This window comes from Thermobia domestica, chromosome 6 (genome assembly GCF_964235325.1).
Source record: "Thermobia domestica chromosome 6, izTheDome1.hap1.1, whole genome shotgun sequence".
NCBI classification, from domain to species: Eukaryota; Metazoa; Arthropoda; class Insecta; order Zygentoma; family Lepismatidae; genus Thermobia; species Thermobia domestica.
In genome coordinates, this window is record NC_137459.1 from 311,422,054 (window position 1) to 311,440,953 (window position 18,900).

The window sequence follows — 18,900 nt, forward strand, 5'->3', positions numbered from 1 at the left end:
CAGTTGCCGTCCGATTCCTCACACAAGTCGTCAGAATGCTCAGATTTAAAGAAAATGTGCTCATAGTGGCCGACCATTCGTTCATAATTGCCGACCAAGGCGTCACAGTAGCCGTCAAAACGTTCATTGTTGCCGACTTTCATTCGAAATTGCCAACCAAGGCTTCACAGGTGCCGTAAATCGCTCACATGTCCGACTTTTCGTTTCTAATTGCGGACAAAGGGATCATAGTTGCCTACAGAATGATTCGTGCTCATCTTCAAAACACTCACAGTTGCCTTCAGAATGTTCAGACGTACTTTCAAATTGCTCACACTCGATTCCACGATGCTCATAGTTGCCGAATTTTCATCGATAATATCTAACTTACTGCTGATAGTGTAAGTTAAATGGTTCATGGCTGCTGCCAAAAGGCTCACAGTGGCGTCAGATTCCTTACACAAGCCGTCAGAATGCTCACATTTAAAGAAAAATTGCTCATTGTTGCTGACTTTTCATTCATAATTGCCGTCCAAGGCCTCACAGGTGCCGTCAAAACGCTCATAGTTGCCGACTTTCGTTACTAATTGCGGACATAGGGCTCATAGTTGCCCACACAATGGCTCGTGCTCATCTTCAAAATACTCACAGTTGCCTTCAGAATGTTCAAACGTACTTTGAAAATGCTCACACTCACTTCCACGTTGCTCTTAGTTGCCGACTTTCCATTCATAATATCTAACATACTGCTGATAGTGTAAGTTAAATGGTTCATGGTTGTTGTCAAAAGACTCACAGTTGCCGTCAGATTCCTCACACAAGCCGTCAGAATGCTCAGATTTAAAGAAAAAAGTGCTCATATTTGCCGACTATTTGTTCATAATTGCCGTCCAAGGCCTCACAAGTGCCGTCAAAACGCTCAGAGTTGCCGACTTTTCGTTCCTAATTGCGGAAAAAGGCTCATCGTTGCCTACATAATGGTTCGTGCTCATCTTGAAAATAATCACAGTTGCCTTCAGAATGTTCACACGTACTTTCAAAATGCTCAAACTCGCTTCCACGATGCTCATAGTTGCCGACTTTTCATTCATAATATCTAGCATACTGCTGATAGTGTAAGTTAAATGGTTTATGGTTGCTGTCAAAAGACACACTTGCCGTCCGATTCCTCACCCAAGCCGTCAGAATGCTCAGTTTTAAAAAAATGTGCTCACAGTGGCCGACCATTCGTTCATAATTGCCGACCAAGGCGTCACAGTAGCCGTCAAAACGTTCATTGTTGCTAACTTTCATTCGTAATTGCCAACCAAAGCCTCACAGGTGCCGTAAATCGCTCACATGTCCGACTTTTCGTTTCTAATTGCGCACAAATGGATCATAGTTGCCTACATAATGATTCGTGCTCACCTTCAAAATACTCTCAGTTGCCTTCAGAAGGTTCAGACATACTTTCAAAATGCTCACACTCGCTTCCACGATGCTCATAGTTGCCGACTTTTCATTCATAATATCTAACATACTGCTGATAGTGTAAGTTAAATGGTTCATGATTGCTGTCAAAAGGCTCACATATGCTGTCAGATTCCTCACACAAGGCGTCAGAATGCTCAGATTTAAAGAAAAAGTGCTCATAGTTGCTGACTTTTCGTTCATAATTGCGGACCAAGGCCTCACAGGTGCCGTCAAAACGCTCATAATTGCCGGCTATTTGTTCATAATTGCGGACAAAGGGCTCATAATTGCCTACATAATGGTTCGTGCTCATCTTCAAAATACTCACAGTTGCCTTCAGAATGTTCAGACGTACTTTCAAATTGCTCACACTCGATTCCACGGTGCTCATAGTTGCCGAATTTTCATCGATAATATCTAACTTACTGCTGATAGTGTAAGTTAAATGGATCATGGTTGCTGCCAAAAGGCTCACAGTGGCGTCAGATTCCTTACGCAAGCCGTCAGAATGCTCACATTTAAAGAAAAAGTGCTCATTGTTGCTGACTTTTCGTTCATAATTGCCGACAAAGGCCTCACAATAGCCGTCAAAACGCTCATAATATCCGACTTTTCGTTAATAATTGCTTACAAAGGGCTCATAGTTGCCTACATAATGGTTCGTGCTCATCTTCAAAATACTCACAGTTGCCTTCAGAATGTTAACACGTACTTTCAAAATGCACACACTCGCTTCCAGGATGCTCATAGTTGCCGACTTTTCATTCATAATATCTAACATACTGCTGATAGTGTAAGATAAATGGTTTATGTTTGCTGTCAAAAGACACAGTTGCCGTCAGAATCCTCACCCAAGCAGTCAGAATGCTCACATTTAAAGAAAAAATGCTCATAGTTGCCTACCATTCGTTCATAACTTCCGAACAGGACCTCTCAGTAGCCGTCAAAGCGTTCATATTTGCCGACTTTTCGTTCATAATTGCCGACCAAGGCCTCAAAGATGCCGTCAAAACGCTCATAATTGCCGACTTTTCGTTCATATTGGCGGACAAAGGGATCATAGTACCTACATAATGGTTCGTGCTCATCTTCAAAATACTCAAAGTTGCCTTCAGAATGTTCAGACGTACTTTCAAATTGCTCTCACTCGATTCCACGATGCTCATAGTTGCCGAATTTTCATCGATAATATCTAACTTACTGCTGATAGTGTAAGTTAAATGGTTCATGGTTGCTGCCAAAAGGCTCACAGTGGCGTCAGATTCCTTACACAAGCCGTCAGAATGCTCACATTTAAAGAAAAAGTGCTCATTGTTGCTGACTTTTCATTCATAATATCCGACCAAGGCCTCACAAGTGCCGTAAAACGCTCAGAGTTGCCGACTTTTCGTTCCTAATTGCGGACAAAGGGCTCATAGTTGCCTACATAATGGTTCGTGCTCTTCTTCAAAATACTCACAGTTGCCTTCAGAATGTTCAGACGTACTTTCAAAATGCTCACACTCGATTCCGCGTTGCTCATAGTTGCCGATTTTTCATCATAATATCTAATATACTGCTGATAGTGTAAGTTAAATAGTTAATGTTGCTGTCAAAAGGCTCACAGTTCCCGTCAGATTCCTCACACAAGCAGTCAGAATGCTCAGATTTAAAGAAAAAGTGCTCATAGTGGCCGACCATTCGTTCATAATTGCCAACCAAGGCCTCACAGGTGCCGTTAAAACGCTCATAGTTACCGAATTTTCCTTCATAATTCTGAACAGAGGGCTCATAGTTGCATACATAATGGTTCGTTCTCATCTTCAAAATACTCACAGTTGCCTTCAGAATGTTCAGACGTACTTTCAAAATGCTCACACTCACTTCCACGGTGCTCATAGTTGCCGACTTTTTATTCAGAATATCTTACTGCTGATATTGTAAGTTAAATGGTTCATGGTTTCTGTCAAAAGGCTCACAGTTGCCGTCAGATTCCTCAGGCAAGCCGTCAGAATGCTCAGTTTTAAAGAAAAAGTGCTCATAGTTGCCGACCATTCGTTCATAATTGCCGACCAAGGACTCACAGGTGCCGTCATCACGTTCATACTAGCCGGATTTTAGTTCATATTTGCGGACAAAGGGCTCATAGTTGCCTACATAATGGTTCGTGCTCGTCCTGAAAATACTCACAGTTGCCTTCAGAAGGTTCAGACATACTTTCAAAATGCTCAAACTCGCTTCCACGATGCTCATAGTATCCGACTTTTCATTCAAAATATATAACATACTGCTGATAGTGTAAGTTAAATGGTTCATGATTGCTGTCAAAAGGCTCACATTTGCTGTCAGATTCCTCACACAAGGCGTCAGAATGCTCAGATTTAAAGAAAAAGTGCTCATAGTTGCTGACTTTTCGTTCATAATTGCGGACCAAGGCCCCACAGGTGCCGTCAAAACGCTCATAGTTGCCGACTTTCGTTACTAATTGCGGACAAAGGGCTCATAGTTGCCCACATAATGGTTCGTGCTCATCTTCAAAATACTCACAGTTGCCTTCAGAAGGTTCAGACGTACTTTCAAATTGCTCACACTCGATTCCACGGTGCTCATAGTTGCCGAATTTTCATCGGTAATATCTAACTTACTGCTGATAGAGTAAGTTAAATGGTTCATGGTTGCTGCCAAAAGGCTCACAGTGGCGTCAGATTCCTTACACAAGCCGTCAGAATGCTCACATTTTAAATAAAGTGCTCATTGTTGCTGACTTTTCATTCATAATTGCCGACCAAGGCCTCACAGGTGCCGTCAAAACGCTCACAGTTGCCGACTTTCGTTACTAATTGCGGACAAAGGGCTCATAGTTTCAAACATAATGGTTCGTGCCTATCTTCAAAATACTCACAGTTGCCTTCAGAATGTTCAAACGTACTTTGAAAATGCTCACACTCGCTTCCACGTTGCTGTTAGTTGCCGACTTTCCATTCATAATATATAACATACTGCTGATAGTGTAAGTTAAATGGTTCATGGTTGTTGTAAAAAGGCTCACATTTGCTGTCAGATTCCTCACACAAGGCGTCAGAATGCTCAGATTTAAAGAAAAAGTGCTCATAGTTGCTGACTTTTCGTTCATAATTGCGGACCAAGGCCCCAGAGGTGCCGTCAAAACGCTCATAGTTGCCGACTTTCGTTACTAATTGCGGACAAAGGGCTCATAGTTGCCCACATAATGGTTCGTGCTCATCTTCAAAATACTCACAGTTGCCTTCAGAAGGTTCAGACGTACTTTCAAATTGCTCACACTCGATTCCACGGTGCTCATAGTTGCCGAATTTTCATCGATAATATCTAACTTACTGCTGATAGTGTAAGTTATATGAATCATGGTTGCTGCCAAAAGGCTCACAGTGGCGTCAGATTCCTTACACAAGCCGCCAGAATGCTCACATTTAAAAAAAAGTGCTCATTGTTGCTGACTTTTCATTCATAATTGCCGACCAAGGCCTCACAGGTGCCGTCAAAACGCTCACAGTTGCCGACTTTCGTTACTAATTTCGGACAAAGGGCTCATAGTTGCCCACATAATGGTTCCTGCTCATCTTCAAAATACTCACAGTTGCCTTCAGAATGTTCAAATGTACTTTGAAAATGCTCACACTCGCTTCCACGATGCTCATAGTTGCCGACTTTTCATTCAAAATATTTTACATACTGCTATAATGTAAGTTAAATGGTTCATGGTTGCTGTCGAAAGACTCACAGTTGCCGTCAGATTTCTCACACAAGCCGTCAGAATGCTCAGATTTAAAGAAAACGTGCTCATAGTGGCCGACCATTCGTTCATATTTGCGGACAAAGGGCTCATAGTTGACTACATAATGGTTCTTGCTCATCATCAGAATAATCACAGTTGCCTTCAGAATGTTCAGACGTACTTTTAAAATGCTCACACACGCTTCCACGGTGCTCATAGTTGCCGACTTTTTATTCATAATATCTAACTTACTGCTGATATTGTAAGTTAAATCATTCATGGTTGCTGTCAAAAGGCTGACAGTTGGTTGCAGATTCCTCACACAAGCCGTCAGAATTCTCAGACTTAAGGAAAAAGTGCTCGTAGGTCCGACCATTCGTTCATAATTGCCGACCAAGGCCCGACAGGTGCCGTCAAAACGCTCATAGTTGCCGACTTTTCGTTCATAATTGCGGACAAAGGGCTCATACTTGCCTACATAATGGTTCGTGCTCATCTTCAAAATGCTCACAGTTGCCTTCAGAATGTTCACACGTACTTTCAAAATGCTCACATTTGCTTCCATGATGCTCATAGTTGCCGACTTTTCATTCATAATATCTAACATTCTGCTGATAGTGTAAGTTAAATGGTTCATTGTTGGTGTCAAAAGGCTCACATTTGCTGTCACATTCCTCACACAAGCCGTCACAATGCTCAGATTTAAAGAAAAAGTGCTCATATCTGCCGACCATTCGTTCATAATTGCCGACCAAGACCTTACAGTAGCCATCAAAACGTTCATATTAGCCGACTTTTCATTCATAATTGCCGGCCAAGGCCTCACAAGTGCCGTAAAATGCTCATAGTTGCCGACTTTTCGATCCTAATTGCGGACGAAGGGCTCATAGTTGCCTACATAATGGTTCGTGCTCATCTTCAAAATTCTCAGAGTTGCCTTCAGAATGTTAAAACGTACTTTCAAAATGCTCACACTCGCTTCCACGTTGCTGTTAGTTGCCGAATTTCTATTCATAATATATAACATACTGCTGATAGTGTAAGTTAAATGGTTCATGGTTGTTGTCAAAAGGCTCACATTTGCTGTCAGATTCCTCACACAAGGTGTCAGAATGCTCAGATTTAAAGAAAAAGAGCTCATAGTTGCTGACTTTTCGTTCATGATTGCCGACAAAGGCCTCACAATAGCCGTCAAAACGCTCATAATATCCGACTTTTCGTTAATAATTGCTTACAAAGGGCTCATAGTTGCCTACATAATGGTTCGTGCTCATCTTCAAAATACTCACAGTTGCCTTCAGAATGTTCACACGTACTTTCAAAATGCACACACTCGCTTCCACGATGCTCATAGTTGCCGACTTTTCATTCATAATATCTAACATACTGCTGATAGTGTAAGATAAATGGTTTATGGTTGCTGTCAAAAGACACAGTTGCCGTCAGATTCCTCACCCAAGCAGTCAGAATGCTCACATTTAAAGAAAAAGTGCTCATTGTTGCCGACCATTCGTTCATAATTTCCGAACAGGACCTCTCAGTAGCCGCCAAAACGCTCATAATGTCCGACCTTTCGTTCATAATTGCCGACCAAGGCCTCAAAGGTGCCGTCAAATCGGACATAATTATCGACTTTTCATTCATATTGGCGGACAAAGCGCTCATAGTTGCCTACATAATGGATCGTGCTCATCTTCAAAATACTCACAGTTGCCTTCAGAATGTTCAGACGTACTTTCAAAATGCTCACACTCGCTCCCACGGTGCTAATAGTTGCCGACTTTTCATTCATAATATCTAAATTACTGCTGATATTGTAAGTTAAATAGTTAATGGTTGCTGTCAAAAGGCTCACAGTTGCCGTCAGATTCCTCACACAAGCCGTCAGAATGCTCAGTTTTAAAGAAAAAGTGCTCACAGTTGCCGACCATTCGTTCATAATTGCCGACCAAGGACTCACAGGTGCCGTCAAAACGCTCATAGTAGCCGAATTTTAGTTCATATTTCCGGACAATGGGCTCATAGTTGCCTACATAATGGTTCGTTCTCATCTTCAAAATACTCACAGTTGCCTTCAGAATGTTCAGACGTACTTTCAAATTACTCACACTCGCTTCCACGATGCTCATAGTTGCCGACTTTCCATTCATAATATCTTACATACTGCTGATAATGTAAGTTAAATGGTTCATGGTTGCTCTCAAAACGCTCATAATTGCCGACTTTTCGTTCATAATTGCGGACAAAGGGCTCATAATTGCCTACATAATGGTTCGTGCTCATCTTCAAAATACTCACAGTTGCCTTCAGAATGTTCAGACGTACTTTCAAATTGCTCACACTCGATTCCATGGTGCTCATATTTGCCGAATTTTCATCCTAAATATCTATCTTACTGTGATAGTGTAAGTTAAATGGTTCGTGGTTGCTGTCAAAAGGCTCACATTTGCTGTCACATTTCTCACACAAGCCGTCAGAATGCTCAGATTTATAGAAAAAGTGCTCATAGTTGCCGACCATTCGTTCATAATTGCCGACCAAGACCTCACAGTAGCCGACAAAACGTTCATAGTTGCCGACTTTCATTCGTAATTACCGACCAAGGCCTCACAGGTGCCGTAAAACGCTCATAGTTGCCGACTTTTCGTGTCTAATTGCGGACAAAGGGCTCATAGTTGCCTACATAATGATTCGTGCTCATCTTCAAAATACTCACAGTTGCCCTCAGAATGTTCAGACATACTTTTAAAATGCTCACACTCGCTTTCACGTTGCTCATAGTTGCCGACTTTTCATTCATAATATCTAACATACTGCTGATAGTGTAAGTTAAATGGTTCATTGTTGCTGTCAAAATGCTCATAAATGCCGACTTTTCGTTCATAATTGCAGACAAAGGGGTCATAATTCCTACATAATGGTTCGTGCTCATCTTCAAAATACTCACAGTTGCCTTCAGAATGTTCAGACGTACTTTCAAATTGCTCACACTCGATTCCACGGTGCTCATAGTTGCCGAATTTTCATCTATAATGTCTAACTTACTGGGGATAGTTTAAGTTAAATGGTTCGTGGGTGCTGCCAAAAGGCTCACAGCGGCGTCAGATTCCTCACACAAGCCGTCAGAATGCTCAGATTTAAAGAAAAATTCCTCACAGTTGCTGACTTTTCGTTCATAATTGCCGACAAAGGCCTCACAGTAGCCGTCAAAACGCACATAATTGCCGACTTTTCGTTCATAATTGCGGACAAAGGGCTCATAGTTGCCTATAATGGTTCGTGCTCATCTTCAAAATGCTCACAGTTGGGTTCAGAATGTTCAGACGTATTTTCAAAATGCTCACACTCACTTCCACGGTGCTCATAGTTGCCGACTTTTCATTCAGATTATCTTACTTTCTGCTGATAGTATAAGTTAAATGGTTCATGGTTGCTGCCAAAAAGCTCACAGTTGCCGTCAGTATCCTCACACAAACCGTCAAAATGCTCAGACTTAAAGAAAAAGTGCTCATATTTGCCGACCATTCGCTCATAATTGCCGACCAAGGCATCACAGTAGCCGTCAAAACGCTCATAGTTGCCGACTTTTCATTCATAATTGCCGACCAAGGCCTCACAGGTGCCGTCAAGACGATTATAGTTGCCGACTTTTCGTTACTAATAGCGGACAAATGGCTCATAGTTGTCTACATATTGGTTCGTGCTCATCTTCAAAATACTCAGAGTTGCCTTCAGAATGTTAAAACGTACATTCAAAATTCTCACACTCGCTTCCACGTTGCTGTTAGTTGCCGACTTTTCATTCATAATATCTAACATACTGCTGATAGTGTAAGTTAAGTGGTTCATGGTTGCTGTCAAATGACTCACAGTTGCCGTCAGATTCCTCACACAAGCCGTCAGAATGCTCAGATTTAAAGAAAAAGTGCTCATAGTTGCCGACTATTCGTTCATAATTGCCGACCAAGGCCTCACAAGTGCCGTCAAAACGCTCATAGTTGCCGGATTTTCGTTCATATTTGCGGACAAAGGGCTCATAGTTGTCTACATATTGGTTCGTGCTCATATTCAAAATACTCACAGTTGCCTTCAGAATGTTAAAACGTACTTCCAAAATGCTCACACTCGCTTCCACGTTGCTGTTAGTTGCCGACTTTTCATTAATAATATCTAACATACTGCTGATAGTGTAAGTTAAGTGGTTCATGGTTGCTGTCAAAAGACTCACAGTTGCCGTCAGATTCCTCACACAAGCCGTCAGAATGCTCAGATTTATAGAAAAAGTGCTCATAGTTGCCGACCATTCGTTCATAATTGCCGACCAAGACCTCACAGTAGCCGTCAAAACGTTCATAGTTGCCGACTTTTCATTCATAATTGCCGACCAAGGCATCACAGGTGCCGTAAAACGCTCATAGTTGCCGACTTTTCGTTTCTAATTGCGGACAAAGGGCTAATAGTTGCCTACATAATGGTTCGTGCTCATCTTCAAAATACTCACAGTTGACCTCAGAATGTTCAGACATACTTTCAAAATGGTCACACTCGCTTACACGGTTCTCATAGTTGCCGACTTTTCATTCATAATATCTAACATACTGCTGATAGTGTAAGTTAAATGGTTCATGGTTGCTGTCAAAATGCTCATAAATGCCGACTTTTCGTTCATAATTGCGGACAAAGGGCTCATAATTGCCTACATAATGGTTCGTGCTCATCTTCAAAATACTCACAGTTACGTTCAGAATGTTCAGACGTACTTTCAAATTGCTCACACTCGATTACACGGTGTTCATAGGTGCCGACTTTTCATTCATAATGTCTAACTTACTGCTGAGAGTATAAGTTAAATGGTTCATGGTTGCTGCCAAAAGGCTCACAGTTGCCGTCAGTATCCTCACACAAACCGTCAGAATGCTCACATTTAAAGAAAAAGTGCTCATATTTGCCGACCATTCGCTCATAATTGCCGACCAAGGCATCACAGTAGCCGTCAAAACGCTCATAGTTGCCGACTTTTCATTCATAATTGCCGACCAAGGCCTCACAGGTGCCGCCAAACGCTTATAGTTGCCGACTTTTCGTTAGTAATAGCGGACAAATGGCTCATAGTTGTCTACATAATGGTTCGTGCTCATCTTCAAAATACTCACAGTTGCCTTCAGAATGTTAAAACGTACTTTCAAAATGCTCACACTCGCTTCCACGTTGCTGTTAGTTGCCGACTTTTCATTCATAATATCTAACATACTGCTGATAGTGTAAGTTAAGTGGTTCATGGTTGCTGTCAAAAGACTCACAGTTGCCGTCAGATTCCTTACACAAGCCGTCAGAATGCTCAGATTTAAAGAAAAATGCTCATAGTTGCCGACTATTCGTTCATAATTGCCGACCAAGGCCTCACAGGTGCCGTCAAAACGCTCATAGTTGCCGAATTTTCGTTCATATTTGCGGACAAAGGGCTCATAGTTGCCTACATAATGGTTCGTTCTCATCTTCAAAAAAAAAAAAAAAACAGTTGCCTACATAATGTTCAGACTTACTTTCAAAATGCTCACACTCACTTCCACGGTGCTCATAGTTGCCGACTTTTCATTCAGAATATCTTACTTACTGCTGATATTGTAAATTAAATGGTTTATGGTTGCTGTCAAACGGCACAGTTACCGTCCGATTCCTCACACAAGTCGTCAGAATGCTCAGATTTAAAGAAAATGTGCTCATAGTGGCCGACCATTCGTTTATAATTGCCGACCAAGGCGACACAGTAGCCGTCAAAACGTTCATTGTTGCCGACTTTCATTCGAAATTGCCAACCAAGGCTTCACAGGTGCCGTAAATCGCTCACATGTCCGACTTTTCGTTTCTAATTGCGGACAAAGGGATCATAGTTGCCTACAGAATGATTCGTGCTCATCTTCAAAACACTCACAGTTGCCTTCAGAATGTTCAGACGTACTTTCAAATTGCTCACACTCGATTCCACGATGCTCATAGTTGCCGAATTTTCATCGATAATATCTAACTTACTGCTGATAGTGTAAGTTAAATGGTTCATGGCTGCTGCCAAAAGGCTCACAGTGGCGTCAGATTCCTTACACAAGCCGTCAGAATGCTCACATTTAAAGAAAAATTGCTCATTGTTGCTGACTTTTCATTCATAATTGCCGTCCAAGGCCTCACAGGTGCCGTAAAACGCTCATAGTTGCCGACTTTCGTTACTAATTGCGGACAAAGGGCTCATAGTTGCCCACATAATGGTTCGTGCTCATCTTCAAAATACTCACAGTTGCCTTCAGAATGTTCAAACGTACTTTGAAAATGCTCACACTCACTTCCACGTTGCTCTTAGTTGCCGACTTTCCATTCATAATATCTAACATACTGCTGATAGTGTAAGTTAAATGGTTCATGGTTGTTGTCAAAAGACTCACAGTTGCCGTCAGATTCCTCACACAAGCCGTCAGAATGCTCAGATTTAAAGAAAAAAGTGCTCATATTTGCCGACTATTTGTTCATAATTGCCGTCCAAGGCCTCACAAGTGCCGTCAAAACGCTCAGAGTTGCCGACTTTTCGTTCCTAATTGCGGAAAAAGGGCTCATAGTTGCCTACATAATGGTTCGTGCTCATCTTGAAAATAATCACAGTTGCCTTCAGAATGTTCACACGTACTTTCAAAATGCTCAAACTCGCTTCCACGATGCTCATAGTTGCCGACTTTTCATTCATAATATCTAGCATACTGCTGATAGTGTAAGTTAAATGGTTTATGGTTGCTGTCAAAAGACACAGTTGCCGTCCGATTCCTCACCCAAGCCGTCAGAATGCTCAGTTTTAAAAAAATGTGCTCACAGTGGCCGACCATTCGTTCATAATTGCCGACCAAGGCGTCACAGTAGCCGTCAAAACGTTCATTGTTGCCAACTTTCATTCGTAATTGCCAACCAAAGCCTCACAGGTGCCGTAAATCGCTCACATGTCCGACTTTTCGTTTCTAATTGCGCACAAATGGATCATAGTTGCCTACATAATGATTCGTGCTCACCTTCAAAATACTCACAGTTGCCTTCAGAAGGTTCAGACATACTTTCAAAATGCTCACACTCGCTTCCACGATGCTCATAGTTGCCGACTTTTCATTCATAATATCTAACATACTGCTGATAGTGTAAGTTAAATGGTTCATGATTGCTGTCAAAAGGCTCACATATGCTGTCAGATTCCTCACACAAGGCGTCAGAATGCTCAGATTTAAAGAAAAAGTGCTCATAGTTGCTGACTTTTCGTTCATAATTGCGGACCAAGGCCTCACAGGTGCCGTCAAAACGCTCATAATTGCCGGCTATTTGTTCATAATTGCGGACAAAGGGCTCATAATTGCCTACATAATGGTTCGTGCTCATCTTCAAAATACTCACAGTTGCCTTCAGAATGTTCAGACGTACTTTCAAATTGCTCACACTCGATTCCACGGTGCTCATAGTTGCCGAATTTTCATCGATAATATCTAACATACTGCTGATAGTGTAAGATAAATGGTTTATGTTTGCTGTCAAAAGACACAGTTGCCGTCAGAATCCTCACCCAAGCAGTCAGAATGCTCACATTTAAAGAAAAAATGCTCATAGTTGCGTACCATTCGTTCATAATTTCCGAACAGGACCTCTCAGTAGCCGTCAAAGCGTTCATATTTGCCGACTTTTCGTTCATAATTGCCGACCAAGGCCTCAAAGATGCCGTCAAAACGCTCATAATTGCCGACTTTTCGTTCATATTGGCGGACAAAGGGATCATAGTACCTACATAATGGTTCGTGCTCATCTTCAAAATACTCAAAGTTGCCTTCAGAATGTTCAGACGTACTTTCAAATTGCTCTCACTCGATTCCACGATGCTCATAGTTGCCGAATTTTCATCGATAATATCTAACTTACTGCTGATAGTGTAAGTTAAATGGTTCATGGTTGCTGCCAAAAGGCTCACAGTGGCGTCAGATTCCTTACACAAGCCGTCAGAATGCTCACATTTTAAATAAAGTGCTCATTGTTGCTGACTTTTCATTCATAATTGCCGACCAAGGCCTCACAGGTGCCGTCAAAACGCTCACAGTTGCCGACTTTCGTTACTAATTGCGGACAAAGGGCTCATAGTTGCAAACATAATGGTTCGTGCCTATCTTCAAAATACTCACAGTTGCCTTCAGAATGTTCAAACGTACTTTGAAAATGCTCACACTCGCTTCCACGTTGCTGTTAGTTGCCGACTTTCCATTCATAATATATAACATACTGCTGATAGTGTAAGTTAAATGGTTCATGGTTGTTGTAAAAAGGCTCACTTTTGCTGTCAGATTCCTCACACAAGGCGTCAGAATGCTCAGATTTAAAGAAAAAGTGCTCATAGTTGCTGACTTTTCGTTCATAATTGCGGACCAAGGCCCCAGAGGTGCCGTCAAAACGCTCATAGTTGCCGACTTTCGTTACTAATTTCGGACAAAGGGCTCATAGTTGCCCACATAATGGTTCGTGCTCATCTTCAAAATACTCACAGTTGCCTTCAGAATGTTCAAATGTACTTTGAAAATGCTCACACTCGCTTCCACGATGCTCATAGTTGCCGACTTTTCATTCAAAATATTTTACATACTGTTATAATGTAAGTTAAATGGTTCATGGTTGCTGTCGAAAGACTCACAGTTGCCGTCAGATTTCTCACACAAGCCGTCAGAATGCTCAGATTTAAAGAAAACGTGCTCATAGTGGCCGACCATTCGTTCATATTTGCGGACAAAGGGCTCATAGTTGACTACATAATGGTTCTTGCTCATCATCAGAATAATCACAGTTGCCTTCAGAATGTTCAGACGTACTTTTAAAATGCTCACACACGCTTCCACGGTGCTCATAGATGCCGACTTTTTATTCATAATATCTAACTTACTGCTGATATTGTAAGTTAAATCATTCATGGTTGCTGTCAAAAGGCTGACAGTTGGTTGCAGATTCCTCACACAAGCCGTCAGAATGCTCAGATTTAAGGAAAAAGTGCTCGTAGGTCCGACCATTCGTTCATAGTTGCCGACCAAGGCCCCACAGGTGCCGTCAAAACGCTCATAGTTGCCGACTTTTCGTTCATAATTGTGGACAAAGGGCTCATACTTGCCTACATAATGGTTCGTGCTCATCTTCAAAATGCTCACAGTTGCCTTCAGAATGTTCACACGTACTTTCAAAATGCTCACATTTGCTTCCATGATGCTCATAGTTGCCGACTTTTCATTCATAATATCTAACATTCTGCTGATAGTGTAAGTTAAATGGTTCATTGTTGGTGTCAAAAGGCTCACATTTGCTGTCACATTCCTCACACAAGCCGTCACAATGCTCAGATTTAAAGAAAAAGTGCTCATAGCTGCCGACCATTCGTTCATAATTGCCGACCAAGACCTTACAGTAGCCATCAAAACGTTCATATTAGCCGACTTTTCATTCATAATTGCCGGCCAAGGCCTCACAGGTGCCGTAAAGCGCTCATAGTTGCCGACTTTTCGATCCTAATTGCGGACGAAGGGCTCATAGTTGCCTACATAATGGTTCGTGCTCATCTTCAAAATACTCAGAGTCGCCTTCAGAATGTTCACACGTACTTTCAAAATGCTCACACTCGCTTCCACGTTGCTGTTAGTTGCCGAATTTCCATTCATAATATATAACATACTGCTGATAGTGTAAGTTAAATGGTTCATGGTTGTTGTCAAAAGGCTCACATTTGCTGTCAGATTCCTCACACAAGGCGTCAGAATGCTCAGATTTAAAGAAAAAGAGCTCATAGTTGCTGACTTTTCGTTCATAATTGCGGACCAAGGCCCCACAGGTGCCGTCAAAACGCTCATAGTTGCCGACTTTCGTTACTAATTGCGGACAAAGGGCTCATAGTTGCCCACATAATGGTTCGTGCTCATCTTCAAAATACTCACAGTTGCCTTCAGAAGGTTCAGACGTACTTTCAAATTGCTCACACTCGATTCCACGGTGCTCATAGTTGCCGAATTTTCATCGATAATATCTAACTTACTGCTGATAGTGTAAGTTAAATGGTTCATGGTTGCTGTCAAAAGACTCACAGTTGCCGTCAGATTTCTCACACAAGCCGTCAGAATGCTCAGATTTAAAGAAAACGTGCTCATAGTGGCCGACCATTCGTTCATAATTGCCGACCAAGGCGTCACAGTAGCCGTCAAAACGTTCATTGTTGCCGACTTTCATTCGAAATTGCCAACCAAGGCTTCACAGGTGCCGTAAATCGCTCACATGTCCGACTTTTCGTTTCTAATTGCGGACAAAGGGATCATAGTTGCCTACAGAATGATTCGTGCTCATCTTCAAAACACTCACAGTTGCCTTCAGAATGTTCAGACGTACTTTCAAATTGCTCACACTGGATCCCACGGTGCTCATAGTTGCCGAATTTTCATCCATAATATCTAACTTACTGGGGATAGTTTAAGTTAAATGGTTCGTGGTTGCTGCCAAAAGGCTCACAGTGGCGTCAGATTCCTCACACAAGCCGTCAGAATGCTCACATTTAAAGAAAAAGTGCTCACAGTTGCTGACTTTTCGTTCATAATTGCTGACCAAAACCTCACAGTAGCAATCAAAACGCACATAATTGCCGACTTTTCGTTCATAATTGCGGACAAAGGGCTCATAGTTGCCTACATAATGGTTCCTTCTCATCTTCAAAAAAAAAAAAAAAAAAAAAACAGTTGCCTACATAATGTTCAGACTTACTTTCAAAATGCTCACACTCGATTCCACGGTGCTCATAGTTGCCGACTTTTCATTCATAATATCTAACATACTCCTGATAGTGTAAGTTAAGTGGTTCATGGTTGCTGTCAAATGACTCACAGTTGCCGTCAGATTCCTCACACAAGCCGTCAGAATGCTCAGATTTAAAGAAAAAGTGCTCATAGTGGCCGACCATTCGTTCATAATTGCCAACCAAGGCCTCACAGGTGCCGTCAAAACGCTCATAGTTACCGAATTTTCCTTCATAATTCCGAACAGAGGGCTCATAGTTGCATACATAATGGTTCGTTCTCATCTGCAAAATACTCACAGTTGCTCTCGGAATGTTCAGACGTACTTTCAAAATGCTCCCACTCGCTTCCTCGGTGCTAATCGTTGCCGAGTTTTCATTCATAATATCTAACTTACTGCTGATACTGTAAGTTAAATGGTTCATGGTTGCTGTCAAAAGGCTCACAGTTGCCGTCAGATTCCTCACACAAGCCGTCAGAATGCTCAGTTTTATAGAAAAGGTGCTCATAGTTGCCGACCATTCGTTCATAATTGCCGACCAAGGACTCACAGGTGCCGTCAAAACGTTCATAGTAGCCGGGTTTTAGTTCATATTTGCGGACAAAGGGCTCATAGTCGCCTACATAATGGTTCGTGCTCATCTTGAAAATACTCACAGTTGCCTTCAGAATGTTCACACGTACTTTCAAAATGCTCAAACTCGCTTCCACGATGCTCATAGTTGCCGACTTTTCATTCATTATATCTAGCATACTGCTGATAGTGTAAGTTAAATGGTTTATGGTTGCTGTCAAAAGACACAGTTGCCGTCCGATTCCCCACACAAGCCGTCAGAATGCTCAGATTTAAAGAAAATGTGCTCATAGTGGCCGACCATTCGTTCATAATTGCCGACCAAGGCGTCACAGTAGCCGTCAAAACGTTCATTGTTGCCGACTTTCATTCGTAATTGCCAACCAAGGCCTCACAGGTGCCGTAAATCGCTCACATGTCCGACTTTTCGTTTCTAATTGCGGACAAATGGCTCATAGTTGCCTACATAATGATTCGTGCTCACCTTCAAAGTACTCACAGTTGCCTTCAGAAGGTTCAGACATACTTTCAAAATGCTCACACTCGCTTCCACGATGCTCACATTTGCCGACTTTTCATTCATAATATCTAACATACTGCTGATAGTGTAAGTTAAATGGTTTATGGTTGCTGTCAAAAGACACAGTTGCCGTCAGATTCCTCACCCAAGCAGTCAGAATGCTCACATTTAAAGAAAAAGTGCTCATTGTTGCCGACCATTCGTTCATAATTTCCGAACAGGACCTCTCAGTAGCCGCCAAAACGCTCATAATGTCCGACCTTTCGTTCATAATTGCCGACCAAGGCCTCAAAGGTGCCGTCAAATCGGACATAATTATCGACTTTTCATTCATATTGGCGGACAAAGCGCTCATAGTTGCCTACATAATGGATCGTGCTCATCTTCAAAATACTCACAGTTGCCTTCAGAATGTTCAGACGTACTTTCAAAATGCTCACACTCGCTCCCACGGTGCTAATAGTTGCCGACTTTTCATTCATAATATCTAAATTACTGCTGATATTGTAAGTTAAATGGTTAATGGTTGCTGTCAAAAGGCTCACAGTTGCCGTCAGATTCCTCACACAAGCCGTCAGAATGCTCAGTTTTAAAGAAAAAGTGCTCACAGTTGCCGACCATTCGTTCATAATTGCCGACCAAGGACTCACAGGTGCCGTCAAAACGCTCATAGTAGCCGAATTTTAGTTCATATTTCCGGACAAAGGGCTCATAGTTGCCTACATAATGGTTCGTTCTCATCTTCAAAATACTCACAGTTGCCTTCAGAATGTTCAGACGTACTTTCAAAATACTCACACTCGCTTCCACGATGCTCATAGTTGCCGACTTTCCATTCATAATATCTTACATACTGCTGATAATGTAAGTTAAATGGTTCATGGTTGCTCTCAAAACGCTCATAATTGCCAACTTTTCGTTCATAATTGCGGACAAAGGGCTCATAATTGCCTATATAATGGTTCGTGCTCATCTTCAAAATACTCACAGTTGCCTTCAGAATGTTCAGACGTACTTTCAAATTGCTCACACTCGATTCCACGGTGCTCATAGTTGCCGAATTTTCATCCTAAATATCTATCTTACTGTGATAGTGTAAGTTAAATGGTTCGTGGTTGCTGTCAAAAGGCTCACATTTGCTGTCACATTTCTCACACAAGCCGTCAGAATGCTCAGATTTATAGAAAAAGTGCTCATAGTTGCCGACCATTCGTTCATAATTGCCGACCAAGACCTCACAGTAGCCGTCAAAACGTTCATAGTTGCCGACTTTCATTCGTAATTACCGACCAAGGCCTCACAGGTGCCGTAAAACGCTCATAGTTGCCGACTTTTCGTGTCTAATTGCGGACAAAGGGCTCATAGTTGCCTACATAATGATTCGTGCTCATCTTCAAAATACTCACAGTTGCCCTCAGAATGTTCAGACAAACTTTTAAAATGCTCACACTCGCTTTCACGTTGCTCATAGTTGCCGACTTTTCATTCATAATATCTAACATACTGCTGATAGTGTAAGTTAAATGGTTCATTGTTGCTGTCAAAATGCTCATAAATGCCGACTTTTCGTTCATAATTGCAGAGAAAGGGGTCATAATTCCTACATAATGGTTCGTGCTCATCTTCAAAATACTCACAGTTGCCTTCAGAATGTTCAGACGTACTTTCAAATTGCTCACACTCGATTCCACGGTGCTCATAGTTGCCGAATTTTCATCCATAATATCTAACTTACTGGGGATAGTTTAAGTTAAATGGTTCGTGGGTGCTGCCAAAAGGCTCACAGCGGCGTCAGATTCCTCACACAAGCCGTCAGAAT